At 44.2% G+C, this 19781-nt stretch overlaps 1 protein-coding gene across 1 annotated transcript in view; it reads right to left on the reverse strand.

Moving 5' to 3' along the window:
- CPEB1 (cytoplasmic polyadenylation element binding protein 1) overlaps nt 1-19781 on the reverse strand; it is a 387216-nt gene that overhangs the window by 185165 nt on the left and 182270 nt on the right. The gene's annotated exons all lie outside the window — the stretch shown is intronic.

Consider the following 19781-nt stretch of genomic DNA (forward strand, 5'->3'; position numbering starts at 1 on the left):
GAAGACCAAGTCGCTGCCCTACATATCTGATCAACAGAAGCCTCGTTCTTGAAGGCCCATGTGGAAGCCACAGCCCTAGTGGAATGAGCTGTGATTCTTTCAGGAGGCTGCCGTCCGGCAGTCACATAAGCCACTCAGATGATGCTTTTAATCCAAAAAGAGAGAGAGGTAGAAGTTGCTTTTTGACCTCTCCTTTTACCAGAATAAACAACAAACAAGGAAGATGTTTGTCTAAAATCCTTTGTAGCATCTAAATAGAATTTTAGAGCGCGAACAACATCCAAATTGTGCAACAAACGTTCCTTCTTCGAAACTGGTTTCGGACACAAAGAAGGTACGACTATCTCCTGGTTAATGTTTTTGTTAGAAACAACTTTTGGAAGAAAACCAGGTTTAGTACGTAAAACCACCTTATCTGCATGGAACACCAGATAAGGAGGAGAACACTGCAGAGCAGATAATTCTGAAACTCTTCTAGCAGAAGAAATTGCAACCAAAAACAAAACTTTCCAAGATAATAACTTAATATCAACGGAATGTAAGGGTTCAAACGGAACCCCCTGAAGAACTGAAAGAACTAAGTTGAGACTCCAAGGAGGAGTCAAAGGTTTGTAAACAGGCTTGATTCTAACCAGAGCCTGAACAAAGGCTTGAACATCTGGCACAGCTGCCAGCTTTTTGTGAAGTAACACAGACAAGGCAGAAATCTGTCCCTTCAAGGAACTTGCAGATAATCCTTTCTCCAATCCTTCTTGAAGAAAGGATAGAATCTTAGGAATCTTTACCTTGTCCCAAGGGAATCCTTTAGATTCACACCAACAGATATATTTTTTCCATATTTTGTGGTAAATTTTTCTAGTTACAGGCTTTCTGGCCTGAACAAGAGTATCAATAACAGAATCTGAGAACCCTCGTTTTGATAAGATCAAGCGTTCAATCTCCAAGCAGTCAGCTGGAGTGAGACCAGATTCGGATGTTCGAACGGACCTTGAACAAGAAGGTCTCGTCTCAAAGGTAGCTTCCATGGTGGAGCCGATGACATATTCACCAGATCTGCATACCAAGTCCTGCGTGGCCACGCAGGAGCTATCAAGATCACCGACGCCCTCTCTTGATTGATCCTGGCTACCAGCCTGGGGATGAGAGGAAACGGCGGGAATACATAAGCTAGTTTGAAGGTCCAAGGTGCTACTAGTGCATCTACTAGAGTCGCCTTGGGATCCCTGGATCTGGACCCGTAGCAAGGAACCTTGAAGTTCTGACGAGAGGCCATCAGATCCATGTCTGGAATGCCCCACAGTTGAGTAATTTGGGCAAAGATTTCCGGATGGAGTTCCCACTCCCCCGGATGTAATGTCTGACGACTCAGAAAATCCGCTTCCCAATTTTCCACTCCTGGGATGTGGATTGCAGATAGGTGGCAGGAGTGAGTCTCCGCCCATTGAATGATTTTGGTCACTTCTTCCATCGCCAGGGAACTCCTTGTTCCCCCCTGATGGTTGATGTACGCAACAGTCGTCATGTTGTCTGATTGAAACCGTATGAACTTGGCCTTTGCTAGCTGAGGCCAAGCCTTGAGAGCATTGAATATCGCTCTCAGTTCCAGAATATTTATCGGTAGAAGAGATTCTTCCCGAGACCAAAGACCCTGAGCTTTCAGGGGTCCCCAGACCGCGCCCCAGCCCATCAGACTGGCGTCGGTCGTGACAATGACCCACTCTGGTCTGCGGAAGGTCATCCCTTGTGACAGGTTGTCCAGGGACAGCCACCAACGGAGTGAGTCTCTGGTCCTCTGATTTACTTGTATCTTCGGAGACAAGTCTGTATAGTCCCCATTCCACTGACTGAGCATGCACAGTTGTAATGGTCTTAGATGAATGCGCGCAAAAGGAACTATGTCCATTGCCGCTACCATCAAACCTATTACTTCCATGCACTGCGCTATGGAAGGAAGAGGAACGGAATGAAGTGTTTGACAAGAGTTTAGAAGTTTTGTTTTTCTGGCCTCTGTCAGAAAAATCCTCATTTCTAAGGAGTCTATTATTGTTCCCAAGAAGGGAACCCTTGTCGACGGAGATAGAGAACTCTTTTCCACGTTCACTTTCCATCCGTGAGATCTGAGAAAGGCCAGGACTATGTCCGTGTGAGCCTTTGCTTGAGGAAGGGACGACGCTTGAATCAGAATGTCGTCCAAGTAAGGAACTACTGCAATGCCCCTTGGTCTTAGTACCGCTAGAAGGGACCCTAGTACCTTTGTGAAAATCCTTGGAGCAGTGGCTAATCCGAAAGGAAGCGCCACGAACTGGTAATGCTTGTCCAGGAATGCGAACCTTAGGAACCGATGATGTTCCTTGTGGATAGGAATATGTAGATACGCATCCTTTAAATCCACCGTGGTCATGAATTGACCTTCCTGGATGGAAGGAAGAATTGTTCGAATGGTTTCCATTTTGAACGATGGAACCTTGAGAAACTTGTTTAAGATCTTGAGATCTAAGATTGGTCTGAACGTTCCCTCTTTTTTGGGAACTATGAACAGATTGGAGTAGAACCCCATCCCTTGTTCTCCTAATGGAACAGGATGAATCACTCCCATTTTTAAGAGGTCTTCTACACAATGTAAGAATGCCTGTCTCTTTATATGGTCTGAAGACAATTGAGACCTGTGGAACCTCCACCTTGGGGGAAGCCCCTTGAATTCCAGAAGATAACCTTGGGAGACTATTTCTAGTGCCCAAGGATCCAGAACATCTCTTGCCCAAGCCTGAGCAAAGAGAGAGAGTCTGCCCCCCACCAGATCCGGTCCCGGATCGGGGGCCAACATTTCATGCTGTCTTGGTAGCAGTGGCAGGTTTCTTGGCCTGCTTTCCCTTGTTCCAGCCTTGCATTGGTCTCCAGGCTGGCTTGGCTTGAGAAGTATTACCCTCTTGCTTAGAGGACGTAGCACTTGGGGCTGGTCCGTTTCTACGAAAGGGACGAAAATTAGGTTTATTTTTTGCCTTGAAAGACCTATCCTGAGGAAGGGCGTGGCCCTTACCCCCAGTGATATCAGAGATAATCTCTTTCAAGTCAGGGCCAAACAGCGTTTTCCCCTTGAAAGGAATGTTAAGTAGTTTGTTCTTGGAAGACGCATCCGCTGACCAAGATTTCAACCAAAGCGCTCTGCGCGCCACAATAGCAAACCCAGAATTTTTCGCCGCTAACCTAGCCAATTGCAAAGTGGCGTCTAGGGTGAAAGAATTGGCCAATTTGAGAGCACGGATTCTGTCCATAATCTCCTCATAAGGAGGAGAATCACTATCGATCGCCTTTACTAGCTCATCGAACCAGAAACACGCGGCTGTAGTGACAGGGACAATGCATGAAATTGGTTGTAGAAGGTAACCTTGCTGAACAAACATCTTTTTAAGCAAACCTTCTAATTTTTTATCCATAGGATCTTTGAAAGCACAACTATCTTCTATGGGTATAGTGGTGCGTTTGTTTAAAGTAGAAACCGCTCCCTCGACCTTGGGGACTGTCTGCCATAAGTCCTTTCTGGGGTCGACCATAGGAAACAATTTTTTAAATATGGGGGGAGGGACGAAAGGTATACCGGGCCTTTCCCATTCTTTATTTACAATGTCCGCCACCCGCTTGGGTATAGGAAAAGCTTCTGGGAGCCCCGGGACCTCTAGGAACTTGTCCATTTTACATATTTTCTCTGGGATGATCAAATTCTCACAATCATCCAGAGTGGATAATACCTCCTTAAGCAGAGCGCGGAGATGTTCCAACTTAAATTTAAATGTAATCACATCGGGTTCAGCTTGTTGAGAAATTTTCCCTGAATCTGAAATTTCTCCCTCAGACAAAACCTCCCTGGCCCCCTCAGACTGGTGTAGGGGCATTTCAGAACCATTATCATCAGCGTCCCCATGCTCTTCAGTATCTAAAACAGAGCAGTCGCGCTTGCGCTGATAAGTGGGCATTTTGGCTAAAATGTTTTTGATAGAATTATCCATTACAGCCGTTAATTGTTGCATAGTAAGGAGTATTGGCGCGCTAGATGTACTAGGGGCCTCCTGAGTGGGCAAGACTGGTGTAGACGAAGGAGGGAATGATGCAGTACCATGCTTACTCCCCTCACTTGAGGAATCATCTTGGGCATCATTTTCAGTGTCACATAAATCACATCTATTTAAATGAGAAGGAACCTTGGCTTCCCCACATTCAGAACACAGTCTATCTGGTAGTTCAGACATGTTAAACAGGCATAAACTTGATAACAAAGTACAAAAAACGTTTTAAAATAAAACCGTTACTGTCACTTTAAATTTTAAACTGAACACACTTTATTACTGCAATTGCGAAAAAGTATGAAGGAATTGTTCAAAATTCACCAAAATTTCACCACAGTGTCTTAAAGCCTTAAAAGTATTGCACACCAAATTTGGAAGCTTTAACCCTTAAAATAACGGAACCGGAGCCGTTTTTAACTTTAACCCCTTTACAGTCCCTGGTATCTGCTTTGCTGAGACCCAACCAAGCCCAAAGGGGAATACGATGCCAAATGACGCCTTCAGAAAGTCTTTTCTATGTATCAGAGCTCCTCACACATGCGACTGCATGTCATGCTTCTCAAAAACAAGTGCGCAATACCGGCGCGAAAATGAGGCTCTGCCTATGATTAGGGAAAGCCCCTAGAGAATAAGGTGTCTAAAACAGTGCCTGCCGATATTATTTTACAAAAATACCCAGATTAAATGATTCCTCAAGCCTTAAAAGTATTGCACACCAAATTTGGAAGCTTTAACCCTTAAAATAACGGAACCGGAGCCGTTTTTAACTTTAACCCCTTTACAGTCCCTGGTATCTGCTTTGCTGAGACCCAACCAAGCCCAAAGGGGAATACGATGCCAAATGACGCCTTCAGAAAGTCTTTTCTATGTATCAGAGCTCCTCACACATGCGACTGCATGTCATGCTTCTCAAAAACAAGTGCGCAATACCGGCGCGAAAATGAGGCTCTGCCTATGATTAGGGAAAGCCCCTAGAGAATAAGGTGTCTAAAACAGTGCCTGCCGATATTATTTTACAAAAATACCCAGATTAAATGATTCCTCAAGGCTAAATATGTGTTATATATGAATCGATTTAGCCCAGAAAATGTCTACAGTCTTAATAAGCCCTTGTGAAGCCCTTATTTACTGTCTGAATAAAAATGGCTTACCGGATCCCAGAGGGAAAATGACAGCTTCCAGCATTACATCGTCTTGTTAGAATGTGTCATACCTCAAGCAGCAAAAGACTGCTCACTGTTCCCCCAACTGAAGTTAATTCCTCTCAACAGTCCTGTGTGGAACAGCCATGGATTTTAGTAACGGTTGCTAAAATCATTTTCCTCTTACAAACAGAAATCTTCATCTCTTTTCTGTTTCAGAGTAAATAGTACATACCAGCACTATTTTAAAATAACAAACTCTTGATTGAATAATAAAAACTACAGTTAAACACTAAAAAACTCTAAGCCATCTCCGTGGAGATGTTGCCTGTACAACGGCAAAGAGAATGACTGGGGTAGGCGGAGCCTAGGAGGGATCATGTGACCAGCTTTGCTGGGCTCTTTGCCATTTCCTGTTGGGGAAGAGAATATCCCACAAGTAAGGATGACGCCGTGGACCGGACACACCTATGTTGGAGAAATTCAGATGGGGAGCTGTGGACTCTTTACATCTGAACAAAATAAATTTTTTAGGTAAGCATAAGTTATGTTTTTCTTCATAAATGGAAAGAGTCCACAGCTGCATTCATTACTTTTGGGAAAATACCCAAGCTATAGAGGACACTGAATGCTAAAATGAGAGGGAACAAAAGGAGGCCCATTCTGAGAGCACCAGGCCTGAAACATCTCCCAGCAAAAAAACCTGCTTTGTGCGTAGGGGAAAACTTTGAAAAGGACACAGCCACAGTGTTCACACACCTTGCTAGAGACTGCAGAAACTAGACTCAACTGAGCCAACACGCCTCCGGGAATACCATCCCCCAGCGGTCGGTCCCTCACAACACACCCCTTACGAGAGAAAGGGATTAACCAACATGAACTCCTAAAAGGAAGAGAACACAGAAACCAGACAAGGATACCTGGAAAACCATAAATAGGGTACAAGTTCCAAATAAAATAAGGAAAAAAACTCCAGAACCAAGTCAAGCTCAAGGAGACCAAAAACCAGTCCTGAGAAACAAGGTGAGGTAACACCCCACAAAGAATACAGAAACCACAAGATTAGGACCAGGATCCAAAAAACAGAGAACACCTCCTTTTACAGTGCAAACGCACCCTAAATAACAACTGAAGACAAAGTCCTCAAGTCACAAGGAACTCAGAATATCAAGATATTAAGAAGCCAAAATACGTGCCGCAAACCCAGATAGAAAAAACGCCTGCATCAAGCACACGCTATAGTCATAAAAAAAAAACCATACAAAAAATACTTGCAGAGCAAGTAAAGAGCAGCTGAAGTAGATTTGATAAAAAACAATTTATGCGTATCTGGTAAATTTCTTTCCGGATGTAGCGAGTCCACGGAATCATCAATTACTAGTGGGAATATCACTCCTGGGCAGCAGGAGGCAGCAAAGAACACTACAGCAAAGCGGCTGTGTGTGTCAGTTCCCTTATCCATAATCCCCAGTCATTCGGCCGAAGGAAAAATGGAAAAAGATAACACAAAAGTGTAGAGATGCCTGAGGTTTTAGAAAAAAATAACAAAGGGTGGGCCGTGGACTCACCATATCCGGAAAGAAAGAAATTTATCATTGAAGCATAAATTATGTTTTCTTTCCTAAGATATGGTCCACGGAATCACCAATTACTAGTGTGAATTAATATCCAAGCTAGAGGACACAGATAAGGGAGGGACAAGACAGGTAGACAGAAGGCACCACTGCCTGAAGAACCCTTCTCCTAAAAGAAGCCTCAGCTGAGGCAAAAGTATCAAAATTTATAAAACTTTGAAAAAGTAGTCAAAGAGGACCAAGTTGCAGCCTTACAAATATGTTCCACAGAAGCTTCATTTTTAAATGCCCAGGAGGAAGAAACAGCCCTTGTGGAATGAGCAGTGAATCTCAGGAGGTTGCTGTCCAGCAATCTCATAGGCCAAACTAATAATACTACTTAGCTAAAGAGAAAGTAGCCGTAGCTCTGAACCTTGCGCTTCCCAGATAAAAAAAAAACAAAGCAGAAGACTGACGAAAGTCCTTAGTTGCCTGAAGATAGAACTTCAATGCACCCACAACATCTAGGTTGTGCAACAAACGCTACTTAGGAGAAGGATTAGGACACAAAGGAGGAAACAATCTCCTATGAAACCTAATTTAGTACGTAGAACAATCTTATCAGAATGAACAGTAAGATAAGGAGAATTAGAGACGAGAGTTCCAAACCTCTCCGAGCAGAAGAAATAGCAACAAGAAACAAAACCTTCCAAGATAACATCTTAATATCTAAGGAATGCATAGATTCAAACGGAGCCCGCTGCAAAACTCTAAGAACAAGGTTAAGACTCCAGGGAGGAGTAACGGGCTTAAACACAGGCCTGATCCTAACCAAGGCCTGACAAAGATTGCATGTCTGGCTCATCCGCCAAAAGCTTATGCAATAAAATAGATAACGCAGAAATCTGACCTTTCACAGAACTAGCGGACAAACCCTTCTCCATATCCTCCTGGAGAAAAGACAAAATTCTAGGAATCCTGACTCTACTCCAAGAGTAGCCTCTGGATTCATACCAATACAGATATTTATGCCATATCTTATAGTAAATCTTTCTCATCACAGGCTTACAACCCACACTTGGATAAAATCAAGCGTTCAATCTCCAAGCAGTCAGCTTCAGAGAAACTAGATTTGGATGAAGAAAAGGACCCGGAAGTAGAAGGTTCTTCCTCAGAGGGAGTCTCCACAGGAAGGTAGAAACGACATTTTCAATATATCTGCATACCAGATCCTGTGAGGCCACGCCAGCGCTATGAGAATCACCAACGCCCTCTCCTGCTTGATCCGAGCAATGACTTGGTGGCGAGTGAACGGAGGAAATATGTAAGCTAGACTGAAATTCCAAGGGACCGCCAGAGCATCTATCAAGAAAGCCTGTGGATCCCTTGACCTTGAGCCGTACATCAGAATCCATGAGATCCAGTACTGGCTGCCCCCAATTTAGTATTAAACTGGAAAATGCTTCAGGATGGAGTTCCCACTCCCCCGGATGAAAGGTCTGTCGGCTCAGAAAATCCGCTCCCAATTGTACACTACTGGGATGTGGATTGCAGAAAATACATAATTTATGCTTAACTGATAAATTTATTTCTCTTGTGGTGTATCCAGTCCACGGATTCATCCATTACTTGTGGGATATTCTCCTTCCCAACAGGAAGCTGCAAGAGGATCACCCACAGCAGAGCTGTCTATATAGCTCCTCCCCTAACTGCAACCTCCAGTCATTCGACCGAAGACAAGCAAGAGAAAGGAGAAACTATAGGGTGCAGTGGTGACTGTAGTTAAAAAAAACAAAAAAAAAACACCTCCCTTAAAACGACAGGGGGGGCCGTGGACTGTATACACAAGAGAAATAAATTTATCAGGTAAGCATAAAACAGAATTTATGTTTACCTGATAAATTTCTTTCTCCAACGGTGTGTCCGGTCCACGGCGTCATCCTTACTTGTGGGGATATTCTCTTCCCCAACAGGAAATGGCAAAGAGCCCAGCAAAGCTGGTCACATGATCCCTCCTAGGCTCCGCCTACCCCAGTCATTCGACCGACGTTAAGGAGGAATATTTGCATAGGAGAAACCATATGGTACCGTGGTGACTGTAGTTAAATAAAATAAAATATCAGACCTGATTAAAAAAACCAGGGCGGGCCGTGGACCGGACACACCGTTGGAGAAAGAAATTTATCAGGTAAACATAAATTCTGTTTTCTCCAACATAGGTGTGTCCGGTCCACGGCGTCATCCTTACTTGTGGGAACCAATACCAAAGCTTTAGGACACGGATGAAGGGAGGGAGCAAATCAGGTCACCTAAATGGAAGGCACCACGGCTTGCAAAACCTTTCTCCCAAAAATAGCCTCAGAAGAAGCAAAAGTATCAAACTTGTAAAATTTGGTAAAAGTGTGCAGTGAAGACCAAGTCGCTGCCCTACATATCTGATCAACAGAAGCCTCGTTCTTGAAGGCCCATGTGGAAGCCACAGCCCTAGTGGAATGAGCTGTGATTCTTTCGGGAGGCTGCCGTCCGGCAGTCTCGTAAGCCAATCTGATGATGCTTTTAATCCAAAAAGAGAGAGAGGTAGAAGTTGCTTTTTGACCTCTCCTTTTACCTGAATAAACAACAAACAAGGAAGATGTTTGTCTAAAATCCTTTGTAGCATCTAAATAGAATTTTAGAGCGCGAACAACATCCAAATTGTGCAACAAACGTTCCTTCTTTGAAACTGGTTTTGGACACAGAGAAGGTACGATAATCTCCTGGTTAATGTTTTTGTTAGAAACAACTTTTGGAAGAAAACCAGGTTTAGTACGTAAAACCACCTTATCTGCATGGAACACCAGATAAGGAGGAGAACACTGCAGAGCAGATAATTCTGAGACTCTTCTAGCAGAAGAAATCGCAACTAAAAACAAAACTTTCCAAGATAATAACTTAATATCAACGGAATGTAAGGGTTCAAACGGAACCCCCTGAAGAACTGAAAGAACTAAATTGAGACTCCAAGGAGGAGTCAAAGGTTTGTAAACAGGCTTGATTCTAACCAGAGCCTGAACAAAGGCTTGAACATCTGGCACAGCTGCCAGCTTTTTGTGAAGTAATACCGACAAGGCAGAAATCTGTCCCTTCAGGGAACTTGCAGATAATCCTTTTTCCAATCCTTCTTGAAGGAAGGATAGAATCCTAGGAATCTTAACCTTGTCCCAAGGGAATCCTTTAGATTCACACCAACAGATATATTTTTTCCAAATTTTGTGGTAAATCTTTCTAGTCACAGGCTTTCTGGCCTGAACAAGAGTATCGATAACAGAATCTGAGAATCCTCGCTTCGATAAAATCAAGCGTTCAATCTCCAAGCAGTCAGCTGGAGTGAAACCAGATTCGGATGTTCGAACGGACCCTGAACAAGAAGGTCTCGTCTCAAAGGTAGCTTCCAAGGTGGAGCCGATGACATATTCACCAGATCTGCATACCAAGTCCTGCGTGGCCACGCAGGAGCTATCAAGATCACCGACGCCCTCTCCTGCTTGATCCTGGCTATCAGCCTGGGGATGAGAGGAAATGGCGGGAACACATAAGCTAGTTTGAAGGTCCAAGGTGCTACTAGTGCATCCACTAGAGCCGCCTTGGGATCCCTGGATCTGGCCCCGTAGCAAGGAACTTTGAAGTTCTGACGAGAGGCCATCAGATCCATGTCTGGAATGCCCCACAGGTGAGTGACTTGGGCAAAGATTTCCGGATGGAGTTCCCACTCCCCCGGATGCAATGTCTGCCGACTCAGAAAATCCGCTTCCCAATTTTCCACTCCTGGGATGTGGATAGCAGACAGGTGGCAGGAGTGAGACTCCGCCCAAAGAATAATTTTGGTTACTTCTTCCATCGCTAGGGAACTCCTTGTTCCCCCCTGATGGTTGATGTACGCAACAGTCGTCATGTTGTCTGATTGAAACCGTATGAACCTGGTCCTCGCAAGCTGGGGCCAGGCCTGGAGAGCATTGAATATCGCTCTCAGTTCCAGAATATTTATCGGTAGAAGAGATTCTTCCCGAGACCAAAGACCCTGAGCTTTCAGGGATCCCCAGACCGCGCCCCAGCCTATCAGACTGGCGTCGGTCGTGACAATGACCCACTCTGGTCTGTGGAACATCATCCCTTGAGACAGATTGTCCAGGGACAGCCACCAACGGAGTGAGTCTCTGGTTCTCTGATTTACTTGTATCTTCGGAGACAAGTCTGTATAGTCCCCATTCCACTGACTGAGCATGCACAGTTGTAATGGTCTTAGATGAATGCGCGCAAAAGGAACTATGTCCATCGCCGCCACCATCAACCCGATCACTTCCATGCACTGAGCTATGGAAGGAAGAGGAACGGAATGAAGTATCCGACAAGAGTCCAGAAGCTTTGTTTTTCTGGCCTCTGTTAGAAAGATCCTCATTTCTAAGGAGTCTATAATTGTTCCCAAGAAGGGAACCCTTGTCGACGGGGATAGAGAACTCTTTTCCACGTTCACTTTCCAGCCGTGAGATCTGAGAAAGGCCAGGACAATGTCCGTGTGAGCCTTTGCTTGAGGAAGGGACGACGCTTGAATCAGAATGTCGTCCAGGTAAGGTACTACTGCAATGCCCCTTGGTCTTAGCACCGCTAGAAGGGACCCTAGTACCTTTGTGAAAATCCTTGGAGCAGTGGCTAATCCGAAAGGAAGCGCCACGAACTGGTAATGTTTGTCCAGGAATGCAAACCTTAGGAACCGATGATGTTCCTTGTGGATAGGAATATGTAGATACGCATCCTTTAAATCCACCGTGGTCATGAATTGACCTTCCTGGATGGAAGGGAGGATAGTTCGAATGGTTTCCATCTTGAACGATGGGACCTTGAGAAATTTGTTTAAGATCTTGAGATCTAGGATTGGTCTGAACGTTCCCTCTTTTTTGGGAACTATGAACAGATTGGAGTAGAACCCCATCCCTTGTTCTCTTAATGGAACAGGATGAATCACTCCCATTTTTAACAGGTCTTCTACACAATGTAAGAACGCCTGTCTTTTTATGTGGTCTGAAGACAACTGCGACCTGTGGAACCTCCCCCTTGGGGGAAGTCCCTTGAATTCCAGAAGATAACCCTGGGAGACTATTTCTAGCGCCCAAGGATCCAGAACATCTCTTGCCCAAGCCTGAGCGAAGAGAGAGAGTCTGCCCCCCACCAGATCCGGTCCCGGATCGGGGGCCAATATTTCATGCTGTCTTGGTAGCAGTGGCAGGTTTCTTGGCCTGCTTTCCCTTGTTCCAGCCTTGCATTGGTCTCCAAGCTGGCTTGGCCTGAGAAGTATTACCCTCTTGCTTAGAGGACGTAGCACCTTGGGCTGGTCCGTTTTTACGAAAGGGACGAAAATTAGGTCTATTTTTTGCCTTGAAAGGCCGATCCTGAGGAAGGGCGTGGCCCTTACCCCCAGTGATATCAGAGATAATCTCCTTCAAGTCAGGACCAAACAACGTTTTCCCCTTGAAAGGAATGTTTAGTAGCTTGTTCTTGGAAGACGCATCAGCCGACCAAGATTTCAACCAAAGCGCTCTGCGCGCCACAATAGCAAACCCAGAGTTCTTAGCCGCTAACTTAGCCAATTGCAAAGAGGCGTCTAGAGTGAAAGAATTAGCCAATTTGAGAGCATTGATTCTGTCCATAATCTCCTCATAAGGAGGAGAGTCACTATCGAGCACCTTAAGCAGTTCATCAAACCAGAAATATGCGGCAGTAGTGACAGGGACAATGCATGAAATGGGTTGTAGAAGGTAACCCTGCTGAACAAACATCTTTTTAAGCAAACCTCTAATTTTTTATCCATAGGATCTTTGAAAGCACAACTATCCTCTATGGGAATAGTGGTGCGTTTGTTTAAAGTAGAAACCGCTCCCTCGACCTTGGGGACTGACTGCCATAAGTCCTTTCTGGGGTCGACCATAGGAAACAATTTTTTAAATATGGGGGGAGGGACGAAAGGAATACCGGGCCTTTCCCATTCTTTATTAACAATGTCCGCCACCCGCTTGGGTATAGGAAAAGCTTCTGGGAGCCCCGGCACCTCTAGGAACTTGTCCATTTTACATAGTTTCTCTGGGATGACTAAATTTTCACAATCATCCAGAGTGGATAATACCTCCTTAAGCAAAATGCGGAGATGTTCCAATTTAAATTTAAATGTAATCACATCAGATTCAGCCTGCTGAGAAATGTTCCCTAAATCAGTAATTTCTCCCTCCGACAAAACCTCCCTGGCCCCCTCAGATTGGGTTAGGGGCCCTTCAGAGATATTAATATCAGCGTCGTCATGCTCTTCAGTAACTAAAACAGAGCAGCCACGCTTACGCTGACAAGGGTTCATTTTGGCTAAAATGTTTTTGACAGAATTATCCATTACAGCCGTTAATTGTTGCATAGTAAGGAGTATTGGCGCGCTAGATGTACTAGGGGCCTCCTGAGTGGGCAAGACTCGTGTAGACGAAGGAGGGAATGATGCAGTACCATGCTTACTCCCCTCACTTGAGGAATCATCTTGGGCATCATTGTCATTATCACATAAATCACATTTATTTAAATGAATAGGAATTCTGGCTTCCCCACATTCAGAACACAGTCTATCTGGTAGTTCAGACATGTTAAACAGGCATAAACTTGATCAGAAAGTACAAAAAACGTTTTAAAATAAAACCGTTACTGTCACTTTAAATTTTAAACTGAACACACTTTATTACTGCAATTGCGAAAAAACATGAAGGAATTGTTCAAAATTCACCAAATTTTCACCACAGCGTCTTAAAGCCTTGAAAATATTGCACACCAATTTTGGAAGCTTTAACCCTTAAAATAACGGAACCGGAGCCGTTTTAAGCTTTAAACCCCTTTACAGTCCCTGGTATCTGCTTTGCTGAGACCCAACCAAACCCAAAGGGGAATACGATACCAAATGACGCCTTCAGAAGTCTTTTATAAGTATCAGAGCTCCTCTCACATGCGACTGCATGCCATGCCTCTCAAAAACAAGTGCGCAACACCGGCGCGAAAATGAGACTCTGCCTATGCTTTGGGAAAGCCCCTAAAGAATAAGGTGTCTAAAACAGTGCCTGCCGATATTATTATATCAAAATACCCAGATAAAATGATTCCTCAAGGCTAAATATGTGTTAATAATCAATCGATTTAGCCCAGAAAAAGTCTACAGTTTAAATAAGCCCTTGTGAAGCCCTTATTTACAATCGTAATAAACATGGCTTACCGGATCCCATAGGGAAAATGACAGCTTCCAGCATTACATCGTCTTGTTAGAATGTGTCATACCTCAAGCAGCAAGGGACTGCAAACTGTTCCCCCAACTGAAGTTAATTGCTCTCAACAGTCCTGTGTGGAACAGCCATGGATTTTAGTTACGGTTGCTAAAATCATTTTCCTCATACAAACAGAATTCTTCATCTCTTTTCTGTTTCTGAGTAAATAGTACGTACCAGCACTATTTGAAAATAACAAACTCTTGATTGAATAATGAAAAACTACAGTTAAACACTAAAAAACTCTAAGCCATCTCCGTGGAGATGTTGCCTGTACAACGGCAAAGAGAATGACTGGGGTAGGCGGAGCCTAGGAGGGATCATGTGACCAGCTTTGCTGGGCTCTTTGCCATTTCCTGTTGGGGAAGAGAATATCCCCACAAGTAAGGATGACGCCGTGGACCGGACACACCTATGTTGGAGAAATTATGTTTTCTCTTGTAAGGTGTATCCAGCCCATGGATTCATCCATTACTTGTGGGATACCAATACCAAAGCTATAGGACACGGATGAAGGGAGGGACAAGGCAGGCGCTTTAAACGGAGGGCACCACTGCCTGTAAGACCTTTCTCCCAAAAATAGCCTCAGAGGAAGCAAAAGTATCAAATTTGTAGAATTTAGAAAAAGGTATGAAGCGAAGACCAAGTCGCCGCCTTACAAATCTGTTCAACAGTTTAAAAGCCCATGTGGAAGCTACTGCTCTAGTAGAATGAGCTGTAACTTTTTCAGGAGGCTGCTGGCCAGCAGTCTCATAAGCCAAGCGGATTATACTTCTTAGCCAAAAAGAAAGAGAAGTTGCCGAAGCCTTTTGACCTCTCCTCTGTCCAGAGTAGACAACAAACAAAGCAGATGTTTGACGAAAATCCTTCGTAGCTTGAAGATAAAACTTTAAAGCACGAACCACATCAAGATTGTGCAACAGACGTTCCTTCTTGAAGGAGGATTAGGACATAGTGAAGGAACAACAATCTCCTGATTGATATTCTTATTAGATACCCCCTTAGGAAGAAAACCAGGTTTGGTACGTAAAACTACCTTATCTGCATGGAAAATCAGATAAGGGGAATCACACTGTAAAGCAGATAACTCCGAAACTCTTCGGGCTGAGGAGATAGCTACTAAAAAACAGAACTTCTTAAATTTAAACTCCATGGCGGAGCGACAGGTTTAAACACAGGCTTGATTCTAACCAAACCTGGCAGAACGCCTGAACGTCTGGAACCTCAAAAGAATAGACAGAGCAGAAATCTGTCCCTTTAAGGAGCTAGCTGACAATCCCTTCTCCAATCCTTGTTGGAGAAAAGATAATATCCTAGGAATCCTAACCTTACTCCATGAGTAACCCTTGGATTCACACCAATGAAGATATTTACACCATATCTTATGATAGATTTTCCTGGTGACAGGCTTTCGAGCCTGAATCAAGGTATCAATGACCGACTCGGAAAAACCATGCTTTGATAAAATCAAGCGTTCAATCTCCAGTCAGTCAGACGCAGAGAAATTAGATTTGGATGTTTGAAGGGACCTTGAGGTAGAAGGTCCTACCTCAGCGGCAGAGTCCATGGTGGAAAGGATGACATGTCCACCAGCTCTGCATACCAAGTCCTGCGTGGCCACGCAGGAGCTATCAAAATCACCAAAGCTTTCTCCTGCTTGATATTGGCAATCAGACGAGAGAGCAAAATCAGCTGGGCAAATACCTGCGAATGGAGCTCCCATTCCCCCGGATGAAAAGTCTGCCGACTTAGAAAATCCGCCTCCCAGTTCTCTGCTCCTGGGATATGGATAGCTGAGAGATGGCAAGAGTGAACCTCTACCCATAGAATTATCTTTGAAACCACCAACATTGCCAGGGGGCTCCTGGTTACCCCCTGATGGTTGATCTAGGCTACAGTCGTGATGTTATCCGACTGAAATTCGATGAACCTGACCGCAGGTAGCCGTGGCCAAGCCTGAAGAGCATTGAATAACGCTCTTAGTTCCAGAAAGTTTATCGGAAGGAGTGCCTCCTCCTGAGTCCACGAGCCCTGAGCTTTCAGGGAGTTCCAGACTGCATCCCAGCCCGGAAGGCTGGCATCTGTCGTTACTATAGTCCAATCTGGCCTGCGGAAGATCATCCCCTTGGACAGATGGACCTGACATTGATCCAGATTTAGTAGAGGGGACAAATCTGTGTAATCCCCATTTCAAAGACTGAGCATGCAAAGTTGCAGTGGTCTGAGATGTAGGAGGGCAAACGGTACTGTCCATTGCCATCACCATTAAACCGATTAATTCCATACACTGAGCCACTGAAGGACGAGAAGTGGAATAAAGAACATGGTAGGAGTCTAGAAGTTTTGACAATCTGGCCTCCGTTAGGTAAATCTTCATTTTTTCTAAGTAAGGGGCTACTGCTATACCCTGTGGCCTTAGGACCGCTAGAAGGGACCCTAGAACCTTTGTAAAGATTCTTGGTGCCGTGGCCAACCCGAAGGGAAGAGCCACAAACTGGTAGTGCCTGTCTACAAAGGCAAACCTGAGAAATCTATATAAGATCTTGAGATCTAAGATTGGTCTGAATGTTCCCTCTTTCTTGGGAACTACAAACAGATTTGAATAGAAGCCCTGACCCTGTTCCTCCTGCGGAACTGGGTGGACCACTCCCATAACAAGTAGGTCTTGAACACAATGTAAGAAAGCCTCTCTCTTTATCTGGTTTGCAGATAAAAGTGAGAGATGAAATCTCCCTTTTGGGGGAGATGTTTTGAATTCCAGAAGATAACCCTTGGACACAATAGTCACTGCCCAGGGATCCTGGACATCTCTTGCCCAAGCCTGGGTGAAGAGAGAGAGAGAGTCTGCCCTCTACCAGATCCGTTTCCGGATCGGGGGCTGCTCCTTCATGCTGTCTTAGAGACAGCAGCAGGCTTTTTGGCCTGTTTCCCCTTGTTCCAAGCCTGGTTAGGTCTCCAGACCGGCTTAGACTGGGCAAAAGTTTCCTCTAGTTTCGTGTTAGAGGAAGTTGAAGCTGCGCCACTCTTGAAGTTTCGAAAGGGACTAAAACTAGACTGAATGGTCCTTAATTTGTTGGACCTGTCTTGAGGAAGGGCATGACCCTTTCCTCCAGTGATGTCAGAAATGATTTCCTTCAGTCCAGGCCCAAATAGGGTCTGTCCTTTGAAGGGAATGTTGAGAAGTTTAGACTTTGAAGTCACGTCAGCTGACCAGGATTTAAGCCATAGCGCCCTACGCGCCTGAATAGTAAAAACCTAATTTTTTAGCCGTTAGCTTGGTTAAATGAACAACAGCATCAGAAACAAATGAATTGGCTAGCTTAAGGGCCCTAAGCTTGTCAATAATATCTTCCAACGGGGTTTCAACCTGTAGAGCCTCCTCTAGGGACTCAAACCAGAAAGCCGCGGCAGCAGTGACTGGGGCAATGCCTGCAAGAGGCTGGAGAATAAAACCTTGTTGAATAAAATTTTTCTTAAGGTAACCCTTTAATTTTTTTATCCATTGCATCTAGAAAAGCACAACTGTCCTCGACAGGGATAGTGGTACGCTTAGCTAGAGTAGAAACTGCTCCCTCCACCTTAGGGACCGTCTGCCACAAGTCCCGTGTAGCGGCGTCTATAGGAAACATCTTTTTAAAAACAGGAGGGGGAGAGAACGGTACACCTGGTCTGTCCCATTCCTTAGTAATAATTTCAGAAACCTTTTAGGTATTGGAAAAACAGTGTAAGTAGGTACTGCATAGTATTTATCCAATCTACATAATTTCTCTGGGACTACAATAGTGTCACAGTCGTCCAGAGTTGCTAAGACCTCCATGTGCAATACGCGGAGGTGTTCAAGCTTAAATTTAAACGTAGACATATCAGAATCAGATTGAAGTATATTCCCTGAATCAGAAAAATCACCCACAAATTGAAGCTCCCCTGCTTCAGCTTCAGTATCATGTAAGGGTGTATCAGACATAGCTACTAAAGCGTCAGAGAGCTCTGTATTTATTCTAGTCCCAGAGCTGTCTCGCTTTCCTTGCAATCCTGGCAGTTTAGATAATACCTCTGTAAGGGTATGATTCATAACTGCCGCCATATCTTGCAAGGTATACGCAATGGGCGCGCTAGATGTACTTGTCGTCGCCGAGCGGGATTTATAGGATCTGACACGTGGGGAGAGTTAGACGGCATAACTTCCTCCTTGTCAATTTCTTCTGGTGATACATTTTTTAAAGCCAGAATATGGTCTTTGTAATCTATAGTAAAATCAGTGCATTTGGTACACATTCTAAGAGGGGGTTCCACAATGGCTTCTAAACATAATGAACAATGAGCGTCCTCTATGTCAGACATGTTTAAACAGACTAGTAATGAGACCAGCAAGCTTGGAAAACACTTTAATAACTGAACAAGCAAAAAATAAAAACTGTACTGTGCCTTTAAGAGAAAAAAAACAATCACAGAAACTGCTAAAACAGTGAAAAAAAGCAGTAAATCTTACAAAATGTTTACAGTGTGTATAAAAGGCTAAAAGAGCATTGCACCCACTTGCAAATGGATGATTAACCCCTTAGTTTCAAAACCGGATGAAAAAAACGATCTAAACGTTTTTAAACAGTCACAACAAACTGCCACAGCTCTGCTGTGGCCCTACCTGCCCATACAACGACTTTGGATGGCACAAAAACCCATTAGAGAGGTCCTAAGTGTTCAGGGGACTCCTTCAGGGAAGCTGGATGTCTCAAGCTGCAAAAACTAATGGAAAAACATAATTTATGCTTACCTGATAAATTTATTTCTCTTGTAGTGTATCCAGTCCACGGATCATCCATTACTTGTGGGATATTCTCCTTCCCAACAGGAAGTTGCAAGAGGATCACCCACAGCAGAGCTGCTATATAGCTCCTCCCCTAACTGCCATATCCAGTCATTCGACCGAAAAAAAAAACAGAGAAAGGAGAAACCATAGGGTGCAGTGGTGACACTAGTTTAATTAAATTTTAGACCTGCCTTAAAATGACAGGGCGGGCCGTGGACTGGATACACTACAAGAGAAATAAATTTATCAGGTAAGCATAAATTATGTTTTCTCTTGTTAAGTGTATCCAGTCCACGGATCATCCATTACTTATGGGATACCAATACCAAAGCTAAAGTACACGGATGATGGGAGGGACAAGGCAGGGATTAAGCGGAAGGAACCACTGCCTGAAGAACCTTTCTCCCAAAAACAGCCTCCGAAGAAGCAAAAGTATCAAATTTGTAAAATTTTGAAAAAGTGTGAAGCGAAGACCAAGTCGCGGCCTTGCAAATCTGTTCAACAGAGGCCTCATTCTTAAAGGCCCAGGTGGAAGCCACAGCTCTAGTAGAATGAGCTGTAATTCTTTCAGGGGGCTGCTGTCCATCAGTCTCATAGGCTAGGCGTATAATACTCCGAAGCCAAAAGGAAAGAGAGGTTGCCGAAGCTTTTTGACCTCTCCTCTGTCCAGAATAAACGACAAACAGGGAAGATGTTTGACGAAAATCTTTAGTAGCTTGTAAGTAAAAACCCAGGTTTGGTACGCAGAACTACCTTATCTGCATGAAAAATCAGATAAGGAGAATCACATTGTAAGGCAAATAGGTCAGAGACTCTCCGAGCCGAGGAAATAGCCATCAAAAACAGAACTTTCCAAGATAAAAGCTTAATATCAATGGAATGAAGGGGTTCAAACGGAA

This window comes from Bombina bombina, chromosome 6 (assembly GCF_027579735.1).
Source record: "Bombina bombina isolate aBomBom1 chromosome 6, aBomBom1.pri, whole genome shotgun sequence".
Taxonomy (NCBI): Eukaryota; Metazoa; Chordata; class Amphibia; order Anura; family Bombinatoridae; genus Bombina; species Bombina bombina.